Below are 18,784 nucleotides of genomic sequence, written 5' to 3' on the forward strand. Positions count from 1 at the left end.
AGGAAAAAAACAATGTAGGCATAAAACTTCTACATGAATAGATTCCAGGAATTCAGATTTAAAATTGCCAAGCCATTTGCTGATCACTAAGCCATCAAATGAGGAAAATGGCCTCAAAGCAACTGTACTTCTTTGTATCTCAAACACTGTGAACATTTGTCATGTTGGATCAGAGGGAGCTTTAGAAGGGAGATTTTATCATGATATTAAGTAGTGGAAAGAGCATTTGGTTTGGAACTGCAAGAAAGGTTTAAGTTCTCTTTTATTATTTATTATTTGCATGTTGTAGGACAAATAATACAACCTCCCTAAACTTTCCCTTCTCTGGAAATTGGGAATGATCAGATACATGAGAATCATGTGAGAATCAAATGAGATGATCTATGTAAGAGAAGTTGCACTTAGTAAGAGAAGAGGTTTGGTAATTCCACAAGCAGCTCCTTGAATGAAAATGCCTTGGCTCTTTCCAAGGTTAATTCCTTTTGTTTGGATCCTGTCCCTCCATCCTCTCAATGACTTTGCTGCTGCAGTTTTCATCTTTCCATACCACCTCTTCTTCTGTTATTGGACTGATCCTGTTGATGCCTGTGCTGATGTAGCAGCCCTTTTAAGAAAAACAACAACAAAAAACTCCCTTGACTTTCATATTGCCAAATTCGGTGGTCACCCCTAGGCTCACATGTGCCAGATCTTGTAACAGCAGTCTTCACAGTTGACACTCTCTGTTTAATGGAATACTTTCTTCTCACTTTGTATGACACCATCCTCCAATTACTTCACTCACCACTCTTTCTCAGTATCCTAGATTGGCTCTTACTTTTCTCTTCCACTAAGAGCTCACCTGGAGCCCCTTCTTTTCTCCAGCTACATTCTCTCCTCAGGTGATTTTGTCCAGTTCTATGGTTTCAAATACCATCACACACACCTAACTACCCGTGTTACACCTCTAGTCCTTATATCATCCTAAAACATCAAAATTGTGTATTCCACTGTCTATGTCACATCTCCACTTGGATTATCTAATATACATCTTAAATAATCTAATGCATCTTAACAATACCAAACATACATCTTAACAATACCAAAACAGATCTCTTAATTCTCATTCCCTAAAATTGTCCCTGTCTCAGTCTTCCCATCCCAGTCCATACCAACCACATCCCCCCAATTGACCAAGACAGAGCTTTACAAGTTATCCTTTATTCCTCTCTGTCACTTAATCCCTATCTTACAGTCCATCATTTGGTCCTGTTGACTCTCCTTCCAAGGTCTGCCTCTTTCCATATGTATGATCAATACCCTCCTCCAGGGCCCATGATCTCCTCTCTAGATTATTGCAGTTGCTCCTCACACAGCAACTCAAGTCATCCTTTTAAATGAAAATCAGCTCCCACCTCATTCTTACTAAGACCGTTTAATGGCTGCCTGTGACACCTAGAATAGAATACAGTCTCTGATGCCTCTGCTTCCTTTGAAAACTCATCACATATCTCTCCTCCTTGGTCTACTATGTTCCAGCCACCTGGCATTCCTTCTGTTCTGCTAATTTGACAAGTTCATTCCCAACTCAGAACCTTTGCACTGGTTTGGCCAGAATATTCTTTCCACTGTGATTTTTATGTTATTCAGATCATAGCTTAAATATTTGTTTGCAAAGAAGCCTTCTCTGATGAACTAGAGTAATCAGCCCTACCAAGGTGTGTAGGTGTTTTATGTCTCTCCATGCCACTCATCATAGTGGTATTTACTTGTCTGCATTTCATTCATATTTATATTCCCCCACCAGAATGTGAGAGACTGCACTGTGTGTACTTAGTTCACTGCTATATACTCAGAATGTGCTCAACACGCAGTAAGTATTTGTTGACTGGGAAAATTGATGATGGTATCTTATCATACAATTAATGAAACATTAAAAAGTATCTTTTTGTTGTTGTTATTGCATCACTTTACAAAAGCTGAAAATTAGGCAGTCACCTAAATGTAAGTTAGATTTTTACAAATTGGCTTCAAAATGGAAAGCTTCCCTAGGCACTGTAGCATCCTGACTCTTTCTTTTGTCTTATTTTTGTGGTTTGTTACTCTAAGTCAACAATATTTATGATGTATCTACCCTGGTCTTTTTTATTTTAGTCTTTGTTAGGGAGTAAATAATTTCTTTTATTCTTTGTTGACATACAGCATGGCTTATTCAGAACCAGAACCGTCAGAAAAATCAGTCTCTTTTTTGGAGAAATGATAATTGTACAACTTGCTATCCTTATAAGTGTGGTCCATGAGGACTCAATTGTATTTCTTCGAAATACTTAACACAATTTGTAAAAACAATAACTCATTTGCTGTGGCAGGAATATGGAAGTAGAGGAAGTAATGTTTCAGTGTACCTTAGAGACCTTTGGCTACATTTCTTCTTGAAACATAAATGCAATCAGCTTGCCAAATTCATGAGCATCCTGAGACAAAGTTCAAATCTGCTTCTCTTTCTTTGCAAACACTGCTCTGTCTTCCTGTAAAAGTGATCCAAGTTTCTATCTACATAAGAGAGTAGATAGATGTGTAAAGAAAAAGTAATTTCATTTAACTTTGGTCAACTCTTTAATTCTTTTTAGAAAGTTCTTTATTCTTAGACTTTCACATTTGGTTTCTTAAACTATAACTCAGTATTGTAGAAGTATAGAGATGAAGAATCTTTCAAAATACTCTAGTCTCTTTATTTTGCAGATGAAGAAATAGAGCCTTAGGCAGGTGAAATGACCTGTTTATGGTCACATAATAAATCAGTGCTTTTAACCACATCTTGCAGCTCTTTCAGAATTCTCTCTACCTTACTCCACTGCCTCCCACTACAATACACAAGGTAAATTGTTGTCACAATTTCCCAATGAAGAAACATGTTGGACAGTTCAGTGCTTTGTTTGCAGATATCCACAAAATTAATGGACAGTAGCTATGAAGATTTCTTCTTTTGAACCACCCTTCAATTTAGTTAATTGTTCTGAAACATGTTTTAAAGGTAAAGCTACTGAGAGGTGGGAAGTGCACCTTTTAAAAAATTCACAAATTTTTATTTAAATCAATTGTAAGTTTACAGAAAAGTTGTACGAATATCAAGAACTCAAAATTGTGCTTTACCAGTTTTAAACCTCTTGGTCACATTTATAATTCTCTTTCCCTAATGTGTGTGTGTGTGTGTGTGTGTGTGTATGCATGTATGTGCGTGTGCACATGCAGAAATGTATAAAACATAAAACATTTGTATTATTTTTGTGAAGCTGTTTGAAAGTAAGTTGTGTACATCAAGCCTCATTACCCCTTAAATGTTCAGTGCACATTTCCTAAGACTGAGGATATTTCATTACTGTAACATAATACAGTTATCAAATCCAGGATATTAACACTGATATGATACTATTGTCTAATCTTCAGTCCCTATCCCTACTTTGTCTATTTTGTCAGTTGTCTCAATAATGTCCTGTTAGGACTTTTTTTTTCTCCGGGATAATGTATTGTATGTAGTTGTCACATCTCTTTAGCCTCTTTTACTCTGGAATAGTTCTTTCTTCAGCTTTTTTCTATCTTCCTTGACATAGTCAATTTTGAAGAGTACAAACCAGCTATTTTACAGAATCTACCTCAACTTGGATTTTTCTGATACTTCTTCATGATTAGATTCAGGTTAAGCGGCCTCAGCCAGAATACTACAGAATGAATGTGTGTGTTTCTCAGGGTATCACATTTGGAGGCATACAACGTCTGCTTACTTTTCTTTGGTAATGTCAATTTTGATCACCTGGTCAAGATGTTATCTAGTTTTTCCAGAGTATAGTTACAGATTTTTCCCCATGTAACTTACATGCAATCTGTAGGAAGACACTTTGAGACCACGCAATTTCCTGCTTCCTCATCAAACTTTCCTCCCTCAATTTAGCATCCACTGATGATTCTTGTCTGAACCAATCTAAACTATGACGACTGCAAAATGGCGATTTTTCCTTTCCTAACTCATGACATCATAAGAATACTCAGATGGACGGCTGGTCATCATCAAAGTACAAATATTTTTAAAAATAAAAATAAATTTTTAGCGTTGGAAGGGAATCACAGGGCAAATATGTTCTAACACCTTTACTCTAACGATGAGGGCTAGAGAGGGGGCACATCCCTATTTAGTGGCAATGGCAGGACCGAAGTTAGTTTACAGGCTCTGGTTCTAGGCTCCATTATATCCATCCATAAAGTAAATAAAAATTTATTTGTTAAAGACATAATGTCCTCAGCAGTTAGAAGCACAAACTCATGGCATAAACTAGGCAGAATAAAAGTGGATCATACAGTGGTGACTTTAAATATCCCTTTTTTTCTTAAGAATTTTAGTGGGTGATACTACTTTAGTATGCATCAGAATTCCCTGAAACCTTCTAGGTTCCAGGCCCCACAGATTTTGATTCAGTATGTCTGGGGTAATGCATAGGAATTTGAATGTTTAGTAAGCAGAAGAGGGCGGTATTGAAAACACCAGAGGTTCACATCATGCAAATGGTTATGGTATATGCTCCATCTCCTACCTTTCCTACTCCAACTCCCACCACTTGAATTGAAAAGTATTAGTAAAAAACAATACTGTCATAAAATGAATTTTAAAAATGTTTAATAAGGGTCAGATATTATAATTACTTTCTTGCTTCTTTTGAAATACTAAATACTAGAGCAAGTTTCCCAGAAAATTATTTTCTTTAGTAACGCTACTTTTCTCATGACATAAGCATATTCATGATTAGCTTACTCCAGGGGATACTGATATTGGTGGTCTGGTGAATCATGTTGGCCTCAGGTCAATGCATGCATATGCTTTATTTTGCTCAGGTAACACTGGTACCGGGGCTTGCACGGATGAAGCAGTCTGCCAGAAAGACAGAGGCTGCATTAGCTGTTGATGCTAAGGAAACACTTTAAAGTCTAAATGGCTACTCTCTTGAAAAATAAGTTTATAAGAATGAATTATTGGTAGACATTCACTCATCCATTTAGTCAACAAACTCTTGTTGAGTTCCTGCTAGGTAAAAATACAGGGCTAACTCCTGGGAAATTACAAAGATAAATAAAATAGACTGTGTTTCATAGGAACTCAGGAGCAAGAGATCAGAGATGCTATCTATCTTTCTTGGGAGGATGTTCCAAACTCAGGAACCAAAGTAGCATGGAAGACAGGACATGAATTTTGGATTTGGAGAGATATAAGTTCAAATCCTAACTCTGTCTTTTCTTTGCTGAAGAAACTTTCAGCAAGTTACTTATCTTTTATGTATCTTGGTTTCCTTATCCAAACAACATGAATACTAACTAATTCCTCATAGAGATGATTGAAAGACTAACAAAATAACATGTGTTAAGAACTAATGCATCATCTGGCCCACAATCAGTTCTCTACAGAGGACAGTTCTTATGGTGTTAAATATTGTGCTCTCTATATATTCTAAACTGCATGTGCAGACTTCTATGTATTCACTGTATATATATATATTTATATATAATATTTATACATAAAACATACTAATAATGTTTAATTATTGGTGCCTTGTTTTACATTGTGAAACTGTTTATACAGAGACACTCACCTGTATAACTTTTCTTCTTAAAAATACTAAGCTGGCAATTAATATTTACATGAAAATTGAGTCAAGACATTTGTTCCCTGAGGATTTTGTGTCCTGAAGAATAGTCTGTACAACTGGGGAACACCTATCACAAACAGGGATGGCTGACACACCTTCCAGTGTTATCATACACCAAGTAAATAATGCATGATCCACTGGAATGGGTACACAATGGGTAATGAACGAATAGTATTTTCCATTACCTCACAAATAGAACCTGAGGCGTGAAGATAAGACTGCTCCTTAATTATTTTCCGCGGAGGTTGAATTGGATGTTTATTTTCATCTTAGATCACTACATATCACTGTAAAGTATCTTTTGCAGTGCAATGGAGACAGGTAAAGATGAACATAGAAATTCTATAGTTGGCCAGGTGCGGTAGCTCACACCTGTAATCCCAGCACTTTGGGAGGTCAAGGCGGCAGATCATGAGGTTAAGAAATCAAGACCATCCTGGCCAACATGGTGAAACCTCATCTCTACTAAAAATACAAAAATTAGCTGGGTGTGGTGGTGTGTGCCTGTAGTCTCAGCTACTTGGTAGGCTGAGGCAAGAGAATCACTTGAACCTGAGAATCAGAGGTTGCAGTGAGCTGAGATTGTGCCACTGAACTCCAGTCTGGTGACAGAGTGAGACTCTGTCTAAAAAAAAAAAAAATCTATAATTCCTAAACATCTCGTATAATACAGCTTTCACCATTGTCATTTTAATATTTTATAATAGATTACAGTGCATTTTAACTTAACCCCTACACTGTCCTTCCTTTTACAAGTTGCAGAATAAACACTCATTTTTAACACTTGAGAAACTGTTGGTTGAGATTTTTCCATATGATTTGCCTGAGGCTAAATAGCACAATGTTGATGGCACTTATTACAGAACCTAGTAGAGACAGATAGTAAAAAATGATCTGTTTATCTACATATGCTGTCAAGCCACTTCCTGTCATAAACAGCTGAGCCAAAAAAGTAGGGCTCACCTAATTCTTTGCAAGATTCTTGTTTTGATATTATACTAAAGATAATATAATTATAAAGTGCTTTCAAATGTAATCATTTGGAATTTCTATATACTCATCCTAGGCAAAAAATAATAATTTCTTACTTGTATGGTGTTTTAGTACTATTATTTGAATATTTCTTCTGAATCTTTTTCTAGGGTAAGTAATGATACTTATTTTGTGGAAATGCATTTGTCTGTGAGAAAAATTAACTTCGGGGCCGGGCGCGGTGGCTCAAGCCTGTAATCCCAGCACTTTGGGAGGCCGAGACGGGCGGATCACGAGGTCAGGAGATCGAGACCATCCTGGCTAACATGGTGAAACCCCGTCTCTACTAAAAAATACAAAAAACTAGCTGGGCGAGGTGGTGGGCGCCTGTAGTCCCAGCTACTCGGGAGGCTGAGGCAGGAGAATGGCATAAACCCGGGAGGCAGAGCTTGCAGTGAGCTGAGATCCGGCCACTGCACTCCAGCCTGGGCGACAGAACGAGACTCCGTCTCAAAAAAAAAAAAAAAAAGAAAGAAAGAAAAATTAACTTCGGAATTAAGACAGAGGAATTATCAAAATAGTTTAGAAATATAATTTTTTACTTTTTCAATCATGTTTCAATTACATTTAATGATGATTTACAGGTTTAAGGAGTATAGAAATATTTGAAGACTGATTGCATATTAATCATCCACTAATATTTCCCCAGTTGATCTCAGCCAAAGAAAACCATAAAGCCAAAGAACTACTTGGAAAAAAATATTTTGGTTTGTGCAAAACTTTAAAACAAAGACATACTTTAAAATTTACTATTTTAACAAGCGGAACCTAACAAAATACATCATTCAAACAGTTACGCATTATACTCTGCTTATGAGTGGGATGGAGTAGTAGATCAGAATTTCTGTTGAAAACTAATAAAAAGGCAGAATAAAAGACCAAATCATTTGTTTGAATATAGCTGAGAAGGCTATGGAGAGGGTACAACTCCCTCATCAAAGTGAGCTGACTTTGACAGGGGCATCTTCTGGGGGCATCTGCTAATTGTAGGCATGGGGAAGAGTGTGAGCATCTCAACATTTCACTGAAGGAGAGTCATTGGTGGGTAATGTTGAAACCTGTACAGCTTTGGGCAAATATGTGGGGAGCCTCAAGCACACAGCTCTTTTACCACTCAGAAAAGAATGCCAATTTCTGGGCATACATGGGGCAGGATGGCAAAGTGGAAAGCCTCTGAAAGGAAGATAAATTTTTTGCAGTCTTACAAGACAGGGACCCACAGGGGAAAGGGCTTTGGAGAAACACCACACTTTCAGCTGAAACTCTTGAGAACCCGGGTAGACCAGAGGTAGACTTTTTTGAGAGTTGCAACTCAGCCTCAATATGAAACAGTCCCTGATTAAATTAAGATAAAGTGCCATGTTATCTGCCTACTGAACGGAAGGATACATCCATTATGGCGGAAGATACATCATGGGGATTTTCTATAATTTTCTACACACACTCTTCAGCACTTAATGGAAAATCATTAAGTATGCAAAAATAAAACATCTCAAGATAACAGTAGAAAACCAAATGAAAAAGTAGACACTAGAAACCTACCCATGGCAGATCAAGCTATTAGAGCTAGGCAAGGAATTTTAAAACAACTCTAATTAATGTATTTATGACAAGAGAGTGAGAAATGATAAAGAACTTTACCAGAGTATTAGACTCTATAAAAAGAATAACAAATTCTAGAGTTGAGAAATATACTATCGGAAATGCACTCATTAGATGTATTAAACAACACATCAGATACAGCAGAAGACAGATCTAGTAAACTCAAGAAACAGCAATAGAATATATCTAAATTTAAGCAGAAAAGTAAAATAATGAAAAATATTATTTAAAAAACCTTTGGAGACATGTGAAACATAGTGAAAAGGTCTTAAAAGAGTATAGTTGGAGCCCTAGAAGGAACACAGAGAATGAAGCAAAAGCAAAGGAGAATTCCAGGAGGAATTGAAGAGTAATAGTAAAAGTAAATGTGTGAGAATATACACATAGAAGTAAATATTGACTGCTGTTACGTGACTGCATAAGACAATAATAGAAATATCTCCACAGGATTTAAAACCTAGGCAAAACTAAAAAGAATGACAACAATGATGCAAAAGATGGGAGAGGGTAAACAGAGTGAAAGTATTCTAATGTTATAAAATTATTAGGGGTTTGCTAAAAATAATTATTTGTATGAGATTGAAAGAAGTCAGGGATTCATGTTGTAATTTCTAAGGTAAAATCTGGGAAATATGAAATGTAAACTAATATATAATTAACAAATTAACATAAAAAATAAAATATTTTTGAATTAACCCCAAAAAGGTGAGAAATAAAGGGGACCAAATAAAAAACAGATAGCAATGTGGTAGACATAAACCAAAATCGATCAGCAATTACTTCAGATTTAATAGAACTAAATAGTCTAATTTGGAGACCAAGATGATCTCCCAGGAAAAAATTACTAACCCTGCGCGGGTGCAGTTGCTCACACCTGTAATCTCAGCACCTTGGGAGGCTGAGGTGGGTGGATCACTTGAGGTCAGGAGTTTGAAACCAGCCCGGCCAATATTGCGAAATCCCCTCTCTACTAAAACTACAAAAATTAGCCAAGCATAGTGGTGCATGCCTATAATCCCAGCTACTCGGGAGGCTGAGGTAGGAGAATCTCTTGAAGCTGGGAGGCGGAGGCTGCAGTGAGCCAAGATCACATCGGTGCACTCCAGCCTGGGTGACAGAGCGAGATTCTGTCTCAAAAAAAAAAAAAAAAAAAAAAATTACTAACCCCAACTCTATAGTGCTTAGAAAAGATACATCTTAAGTATGAGAACACAGAGAAGTTGAAAATGAAACCATGAAGAAAGATATAGCATGCAAACATCAACCAAGATAAGGGATGGCTAACTAATAATCAAAGTGGACTTTATGGAAAGAAGCATTACTAGAAATACAGAAGGTATGTTAGTTATTAATTTATTGTTCCTCAGCTCCAAACCTACCCATCACTCTGTATAGTGATACTGGAACTGAAATCTGCAGACTACATTTTTATTTTTCCAGCTGGTTGAAAGTTAGGCTCTGCCAATAGAGGGTACTGGAGAAACACTGCAAAGCTGAAAGAGGAAGAAGGGACATTTCCTTCTTGGAATTTTCTGTTTCTGCCAGCAGCAAATGCTTCTGTTTGTAGGGGTCTAGGCAGCCTTTACAGGTGCGGTGGTGGCCTGCAGAGTCAGTGCATTCTTTTGTCAAATTTCTTCGTCACCACAGCCATGTTTCTTTCCTAGTTCTGAGACAAGCAAACCCTATCTCAGTGACTTCCCCCGGCCACACTGTCTCCTCAGAGATCTGAATCTTAGCCTTGCAGGATCTCCTCTGAGCTCCCAAGTTACTTACTTGTTTATGTCCCCTCATCCCTAAGGATGCGACAGGGAACTATACAAGGAGAAGATAGAACAATTTAAATCTGTCTTCAGTGAATAACACGGCTTTTAAGTACATAAAATATAAAAATTGATGAATAAAAGGAGAAATTGACAAATCTCCAATTACAGTGGGAAATTGTAACACACCTCTGTCAATGGCTGATGGAATTTCAGACAAAAAAATACAGAAAGGAAAAAGGAAAGAAAACTTTCAAGAACCTAGGAGATCTGTGTAACATAAGCCACAAACTTGACTTAATAGACAGATGTCAAATCCTGCAACAAAGAACATCAGAATGTACATTCTTTTCAAGTGCACCTGAAACTTTTACCAAAATTGACCATAGCTCACTCGTAAGTCAAGCCACAACAAATTTCACATTTTATATGGGCATAAAAAGGGCCAAGAATAGCCATGTTAATCTTGAAGAAGAACAAAGCTGACAGACTTTTCCAGATATTGAGAATTAAAGCTATAATAAGGAAGGCAGCATGGCTTTGATGCAAGGATAAATTACACCACCTAAAAAGAAGAAAAAGTCCAGTAGCAGACCTACAAATGTTCATTTAATTTATGACAAGAGTTACCCTGGCATGCAATGGGGGTGCTGTGGCTTAAGCATGTCCCCTAAAAGTTCATGTGTTGGAAGCCTGATTTTCACCTTGATGCAGCAGTGTGGGGAGGTGAGGTCTAGTGGGAGGTGTCTGAGTCATGAATAGATTAATGCTGAGTGAGTGAGGGAGTAAGTTCTTGTGATCCCAGCTACTCAGGAGGCTGAGGCAGGAGAATCACTTGAACCCGGGAGGTGGAGGTTGCAATGAGCTAAGACTGGACCGCTGCACTCTGGCCTGGGTGACAGAGCAAGACTCTGCCTCAAAAAAAAAAAAAAAAAAAAGAAAAAAAAGAAAAAAAAGAAAAAGCTGTTGTAAAGCAAGTCTGCCTCTCATGTTTGGTCTTCCTTTTGCATGCCTGCTTCCTCTTTGCTTCTTTGCCACGTGGTAATGCAGCATGAGTTCCTCACCAGAAACAGCAGATGCTGGTGCCATGTTTCCTGGACTTTTCAGCCTCCAGAAGTGTAAGCCAAATAAACTTCTTTTTAAAATAAATTACCCAGTCTCAGGTATTCTTCTATAGCAACAGAAAACAGAATAAGTCAAAAACTAGAATGATGGCTTTTTAAATAAATGAGGCTGGCCTAAATCTAATGCAGCAAATAAATTTTGCTACCTATCTTACATAATGCACAAAAATCAATTCCAAATGCATTGCAAAAGTAAATGTTAAAAAAAAAACAACATTAACGCTTTTAAAAGAAAATGGATGATTTTATGACTTGGATAGGCAAGGATTTCTTGAACAGAACATAAAAATAATAAATTGGATTACATTATATGTAACAATTTTTGTTCATCAAAACAAAACACATCTTTAAAAATGAAATGCCAATTCATGGAATAAAAGAAAATATCTGTAGTACATATATTTGATGTGGACTTGTATCCAGAATCCATAAAGGACTTCTTTTTTTTTTTTTTTTTTTGAGACAGAGTCTCGCTGTATGGCCCAGGCTGGAGTGCAGTGGCGCGATCTCGGCTCACTGCAAGCTCCCAAGCTCCGCCTCCCGGGTTCACGTCATTCTCCCGCCTCAGCCTCCGAGTAGCTGGGACTACAGGCGTGCACCACCACCCCCGGCTAATTTTTTGTATTTTTAGTAGAGATGGGGTTTCACCGTGTTAGCCAGGATGGTCTCGATCTCGTGACCTCGTGATCCGCCCACCTCGGCCTCCCAAAGTGCTGGGATTACAGGCTTGAGCCACCACGCCCGGCCCCATAAAGGACTTCTATGAAAGAAGGCAGAAGAAAAAGACCCAGTAGAGAAATGGACTAAACATTTTAATAGACATATCACAAAAGATGATCTCCAAATGGTCAGTAAATTCATGAAAGAGTTATTAACTCCCATTAGTCATCAATGGAATGCAAAGTGAAACCACAGGTTGATACCACAACAAATCCACCAGAAAGCTAAAATTAAGAAGACAGAGAATACCTAGTATTGGCAAGTATATGGCATAAGTGGATCTTTTACACAAAGCAGATATAAATGTAAGATGGTACAACCAATTTGGAAAGCTGTTTGAGAGCATCTGCTTCCTCCTATACTCTGTACTGGCAGATTTTTTTCCTATATACCCAGGAGAAATGCATACTAGAATGTTCACAGTAGCACTATTCACAACAACCTAATAACCTAATAACATTGAAAACATTCCAAATGCCCATGAATCATAGAAAAGATAAAAATATTGTGTTATATTTACACAACGGAAAAATATTATTAGCAGTGAGAATAAAGGAACTACAACTATAAGCAACCACATGGAAGAATCTCACAAATAAAACATGGAGTCAAAGAAGCCAGATACAAAGGAATACATATTATATGATTCATTTAAATAAAGATCAAATTTAGGCAAAACTAATTTGTGGTGTTAGATGTCAGATTTGTGGTCGCCCTTGAGATGGTGAGTGGTTACTAGAATGGAACAGGGGCGGCTCCTGGGCTTACTGGTACCATCATTTCTGGATCTGAGAGCTGGTTACACCAATGTGTTCATTTGATTAAATCTGTCTTCATTTGTGCCTTTTACCAAATGTATGTTATGTATTGATGGAAAGTTTACAGTAAGAAAATCACAGGTCAAGACAGCTTGACATACAGAGACTCTGAGTTTACCTGAGGCAAGTTTTCCCTAAACACATGGCCCCTACTCCCTTACCTACTATCTTTGCATTGTCTAAGAATATGAGCAAGAAGGCAGGGTAAGGATTTGATAGTTAGGAGGTGTTTTCTTCAAAATTCTCCAGGAGGGTAAAACCACACAAAACAAATGAAATGCAGTTCATCTTAGTGACTTGGAAATTATCAGACTGTGTGTATGGTAGATAGACTGAAAGAGATTCCCTGATTACATTTCTGAAGGTTCTAAAAACCAGGGCAAACTGCACTGGACATGTAGCAGTTGCTCGCTTTCATTGTCATAATTATTATTTTTTTTACTTTTATTTTTATGCTATCTTTTTAAAAATAATTTTTTATTTTTATTACTTGTGGGGACTTAGTAGGTGTATATATTTATGGAGTACATGGGATGTTTTGCCACAGGGATGCAATGTGTAAAAATCATGTCATGGAGAATGGGGTCTCCTTCCCCTCAAGGATTTATCCTTTGTGTTACAAACAATCCAATTATCCTCTTTTAGTTATTTTTAAATGTACAGTTAAATTATTATTGACTGTAGTCACCCTCTTGTGCTGTCAGATACTAGGTCTTCTTTATTCATTAATTTGAACTATTTTATCATACCCATTATTGTCATAATTTTTTAAATTTAGCTATGGCACAGGGAGGAATAAAACCTCTGTGCTTGCTTTCTCATGACCCAAACTCCCTGCAGTTGTTTGTTATCTTAATTGGAAAATAGGGTGACCTAACGACCAGACCAATGACCTCAGGTTCAGCCTTACCTCAGTCAACACCCAGTCCTAGGAGAAGGTGGGAAGAAGAAGGGTCTCAAGAGAGGCCAGTGGGAACCAGCAAAGACAATGATTCAAGACCCCTTCTCTTTGCAGCCACCAAGTAGATGAATAAGCTTTCCCTGTCCTCTCTCTTGGGAAGGAGGGAAAAATGGTGACCACTTGAGAGGAAAAAATGTACCCAAAGAACCCATTTAAAAACACTACTGAATTGTATTTGATGAGAAAGTTTAAATAATCCCTCTCTACATTCCCACATTTCAACATTAGTAGAAATGGGGCCTAAAGAGCTCACCTGATGAGTTCTGCTATCAAAATAAATCTGCCTCTGCCATCATTGTACATCTAAATCAGCCCCATGCCAATTTAGGGCAACACCACCAGGTGGGAATGTCCCAGAAAGAAGCACACTCTCAAGCCTAGAGGAAGAGATGAATCAGGCTCTGAAGGATTCTTTTCAAATGGCACCTCCTTCCCATTATATCCCAACCCCATCCCATTGTCTTGAAGGAATATTGTGAATGTGAAAGATCTGGAAGAATAAAAAATATTGCCAATTAGGGTGGTAGAAAGATAGGTGGAGAACAGAAATGATCACCTGCTACTGAAAGATAAGAAAGAACAAAATCAGATGACTATGATGTTAGACAAATTCTATAACAACAGACAGAGTCACAGAAAGGTCCACGGAAGGCAGGATCTTTGGGAGGAAAACAGGAAAAGAAATAGCAGCCGCAGAAGAGAAAGCTTCTATGAACACTAGAACTTCCTCATTTTCTACATGCATAAGTGGTGTCAATTTTAATGTATTTCAAGTCTTTTCTTTCAATCTGGTAATGACTCTCATGTTTAACATGATTCCCCACTGTTAACTACATCAGTAAATATAAAGGGTGAGGAAATTAACTGAGAGACTGGAACTTTTGAAAGCCTTTAATTAAGCCTTGGCCCCAATACCTAAGAAGGTTCAGATGCCTTCTATGTGTTTATTCCTCCATTATCTCCTTCTCTGAGGGGGATCCCATGGACTCTTAACACACACACACACACACACACACACAGAGAGAGAGAGAGACACACACACACACACACATCTCCCTAAAGAAGAGACCAGATGTATTATGTTTGGGAATGTATGTTAGAGAGGACTATTGCAATTCTTTCTTTCTTCACCTTAAACTTAGGTTTCCAAATGTCTGTTCAACAGGAATGAGAAGTGATTTATATCATGTTTTTGCTCCTTACATCTTCAAGTTAACAAAATTGAGCTGATTTCTAACAAGTTAAATGCACACTTTTTTTCTTGGTGTTGGCGGGCAGGGGGAGGGGGTGGATGGGTGATAATGCAATGTCTTCTCAAGCTATAACTTCGGTGATCATTCAAGACAGCATTGAATTCTTCTGCCTGAGTTATGCTGGCTAATAGGAATTTAATTGAGAACCGGTGAGAAAGCACTGAAGCATTCATGCATGTGAAATCAGACGAACACCCACAATGTGGAATTTCCTAAGGAAAGTTACTCTGGCAGAGAAATACAGACCAGGTTGAGTGCCAGTAACTTTTAAGCTAACACGTGGAGCTATCTTCCTAATAAGTAATGAGCTAACGGTCCTTGAAGAAAAGTGAGGCCAATATTTTCAACTGGGTATTTTCAAACATTTTAAAAACATCAGCTCCGAGTTATATACAATTCCCTTCCTCTGTAAGATACTCATCTTCCTTAACTTTGATTCCATAAAATAAAGCTTATTTTTGAAAGGCACATGCAGAACTTATTTAGGTAAATCTAAACTAAACAGCAAGACAGAATAACTAATTTGTCTATGAAAAGAAATTGAAATCAGGAGCTGATTTCTATTCAGTAATTATAATACAAGTCTTCCTGAAACATTTCCTTTTAAATGGCCTACTTAAAACCATATCAGTTTTCCACTTCTCATGCAATTCTAGATGACAGTGTGACTTCAGCTTCAGTTTCTACTCATAAAGGTTAAAGAGACGCTTTCTAACACCTATCCTGTGTCAAATCAACTCAATTACCTTTCAAAGTTGCCTAAATCGTGAAATATTAGTGGTTCAAATACATGAATTCTGCACATTTCAGGATAGATGTACATAGGTGTACATAAATGTATATTACATCATAGAGTATGTAAATACATTTACTTCTGGAGGCTTTCTAAAATGTAAAGCTAAAGCTGAATCTTTACCTTCCATTAATTTTACAATAATTTTCCCCATTATATAGAGAATTGGAATTCTGATATCAGTCATAGCCATTGGGTTCTGTTTTCTTATTTATAAAATGGAGTTAATATCTTCCTCACGTAATTGCTGAGAAGAGTAATATAGGAAGATTGCCTGAAAATAGTAAGCGCTCAAAAAATGTTAACTATTGTTCTATCATTATCATCGTTTTTGTTATTGCTGTTATTATTGTTCAGCAATTTTTTTAAAAATTAGACAATTAGAAAAATGCTCTATTAGACAGATGGCTCATGCTCATTCATTGTGTATATTTTGAGATTTAGCTAGAGGTATGATAAATTATAGTCTTTATTTTTCTATCTTTAAGCTAGACTGCTGTAATATTTTCTTTTATAACATCCCTAAAAAAACTCAGAAGCTCTTCGTGAGTGCAAAATGTTACAACTTGAACGTTACTTTCCAAGAAGATGACTCAATATATTCTACACTAGTTGAAAGACAATACTCCAGGCTTTCTGATGTAAAAGGATTTAAAAACCCTTGAGCATATGGTGTTTGCACTGCTTTTGTTACTATGGCCTACAATTGTTGGGGTATCTATTCATTTATTTCAAAATGATGTGTCACATAAAAGGAATAACAACAACAAAAAAACAACTTGCAGCCAAATTCTACGTAGAGGAATGTAGCTTCAGTCACTGTGCATCTTAATTAGGAAAAACAGCTGGGTGCGGTGGCTCACGCCTGTAATTCCAGCACTTTGGGATGCTGAGGCAGGAAGATCGATGGAGGTCAGGAGTTTGAGACCAGCCTGGCCAACATGGCAAAATCCCGTGTTTACTAAAAATACAAAATTAGCTGGGTGTGGTGGCACATGCCAGTAATCCCAGCTACTCAGGAGGCTGGGGAGGAGAATAGCTTGAACCCAGGAGGTGGAGGCTGCAGTGAGCCAAGATGGTACCACTGCACTCCAACCTGGGCGACAGTACAAGACTCTGTCTCAAAAACAAACAAACAACAACGGTAAACTCCTGGAGTAAGGATTAACTGTGGGTTTACGCCTGGAGATCATTTTAAGGTTCTGTGTCTCACAGTTCATGCTCATTTATTGCTTTCTTTTAAGTTATAATCAATTCCAAGGTGCTGGTTTCACTGCTCAGAAGATGAACAACTTAATGAACTTAGGGTAGTTTGTATTATAATACTGTTAGTACATTAAATTTAATCATAAAGGGTTAAACAAAACCACGATACAAAGTTTTCATGCATTTATTTCAAACTAAGGCTTACTAAAAATGGTAAACACTTCCCTGGTGCTTCAAAAACAGAGACCTTTACTGACACTTATTAACATTTAATGGGTAATAAATATAAAATGCAAATTTTAAACAAACTTTGAACCTATTTTTAATTGTTCACGCTGACTAACCTTTGAATGGCAAGGTCCCTGTGAAAGACATTCAGTCATTCATTTGCTCATTCATACATCAAACATTTCAGAGCACGCATTTTATGCCAGGTGTGATGTTAGCATACAGAAATGATGACATGGTCTATGTCTTACAGGGAGCTCGGATTGTTTCTCTCCCTAATATCCTACTCCTTGACATTCAATGTCTTCAATCCACAGTAATATTATGGGTTAAGGAGACGACAACCCATATCACAAATGATAAAATGTGAACTCCGAATTAGGAGTCATCAAATCCCACTTGATTAGAAGATGTCCTCAAATTATACACTTTATTAGGGAATATATGTTAGAATAAAGCAAAACAAAACAAAAAATCTGTTATTGGGAAACCAAGTGCGATCTCAGTCTTTACCTTCTCACCAGAGTAGGGAAGGATAGGGTGAGCCTGTGCAGCAGACAGGGAACCACTTTGGAACTACCTGTCTTCTAACTGCCTGCAGGAGATGATTTCTTGGTTACTTACTAGTGCTTTTTATAAGCAACATTCCTCATTCCTCAGATGGGCAGGAAGAAGGGAGCTCCTGTTTTCCCAACTTAGTCCAGCTTCTACTGAGGGTCATCTCCCTTCCTTCCCACCCAGCCACTGAACGAGAAAGGCTTTAACTGGGCAGACCTGAGTGATTCTCCTCCTACCTAAGCAGTTGTGGCTCAGCCCCGCGGAGACGGGTCGAGGCTCTGGACTCCTCCTAGCCACAGCATCTGCCAACACCGGGCTCCCAACGTCCCACTGCGAGGCCTGGTCAGGCTGCGTGCTCGCGGTGACGCCCGGACTTGAAACGTCCCGTGCCACGCGGCCCATGGCGCCCACAAGTGGCGCGGGTCACTGGCACCTCCCTAGTCTTTCTTCTTGAGTTGCACCTGATGTTTCCAATAATAAAAACAAGGTTATTTACATTTTCCGTTCAGATTCTAAAAGCAATATGATCATTAAAATAATTTGGAAGATACAGAAAGATGTACATAAAATAAAAATTATTTGTATTCTAAAGAGAAGCACGAAGAACATTTTAATGTATATCTTTGCAGTTTCTTCACTATGAATAGATTTTTAAAAAAAATCATACCATTCTGTTTCTTTCACACAAAACTACACAGATACAATATAGACTTTATACATACATTTTTATAAAGTTTTGTATTTGTTCTCTTTTAAAGAAAATAATTTTAAACATTTTACTCTAAAACCGTTTATGAGATCTCATAAGCTCCTACCTATGTATATTTTAGAGTAAAATATGTTATATTATGTAGAATATATAAATGTATATTATATATCAAATATATAATAATATATATTATATTATACTAACGTTATATGTTATATAATACTATTATATAACATGTTATGTTATATATATAATTATGTATGTTTAAACATAAATATGCTTTACCTTCCATGCATTTTAGGCAGCACATTATTGACACATTTGAAGAAATCTATGTACTGCTAAGGA

General features: G+C 37.3%; 1 protein-coding gene across 2 annotated transcripts in view; it reads right to left on the reverse strand.

Moving 5' to 3' along the window:
- The window catches only part of SPATA16 (spermatogenesis associated 16), a 257,900-nt gene extending 239,807 nt beyond the window's left edge, over positions 1–18,093 (reverse strand). For both annotated transcript variants that reach the window (XM_033211730.1, XM_033211731.1), the window contains exon 1: positions 17,964–18,093. The gene's annotated coding sequence lies outside the window, so the exon portion shown is untranslated. The remainder of the gene's footprint in view (positions 1–17,963) is intronic.
- Between the last annotated feature and the right edge of the window lie 691 nt (positions 18,094–18,784).

This window comes from Trachypithecus francoisi, unplaced genomic scaffold (genome assembly GCF_009764315.1).
Source record: "Trachypithecus francoisi isolate TF-2019V2 unplaced genomic scaffold, Tfra_2.0 Lachesis_group0, whole genome shotgun sequence".
NCBI classification, from domain to species: Eukaryota; Metazoa; Chordata; class Mammalia; order Primates; family Cercopithecidae; genus Trachypithecus; species Trachypithecus francoisi.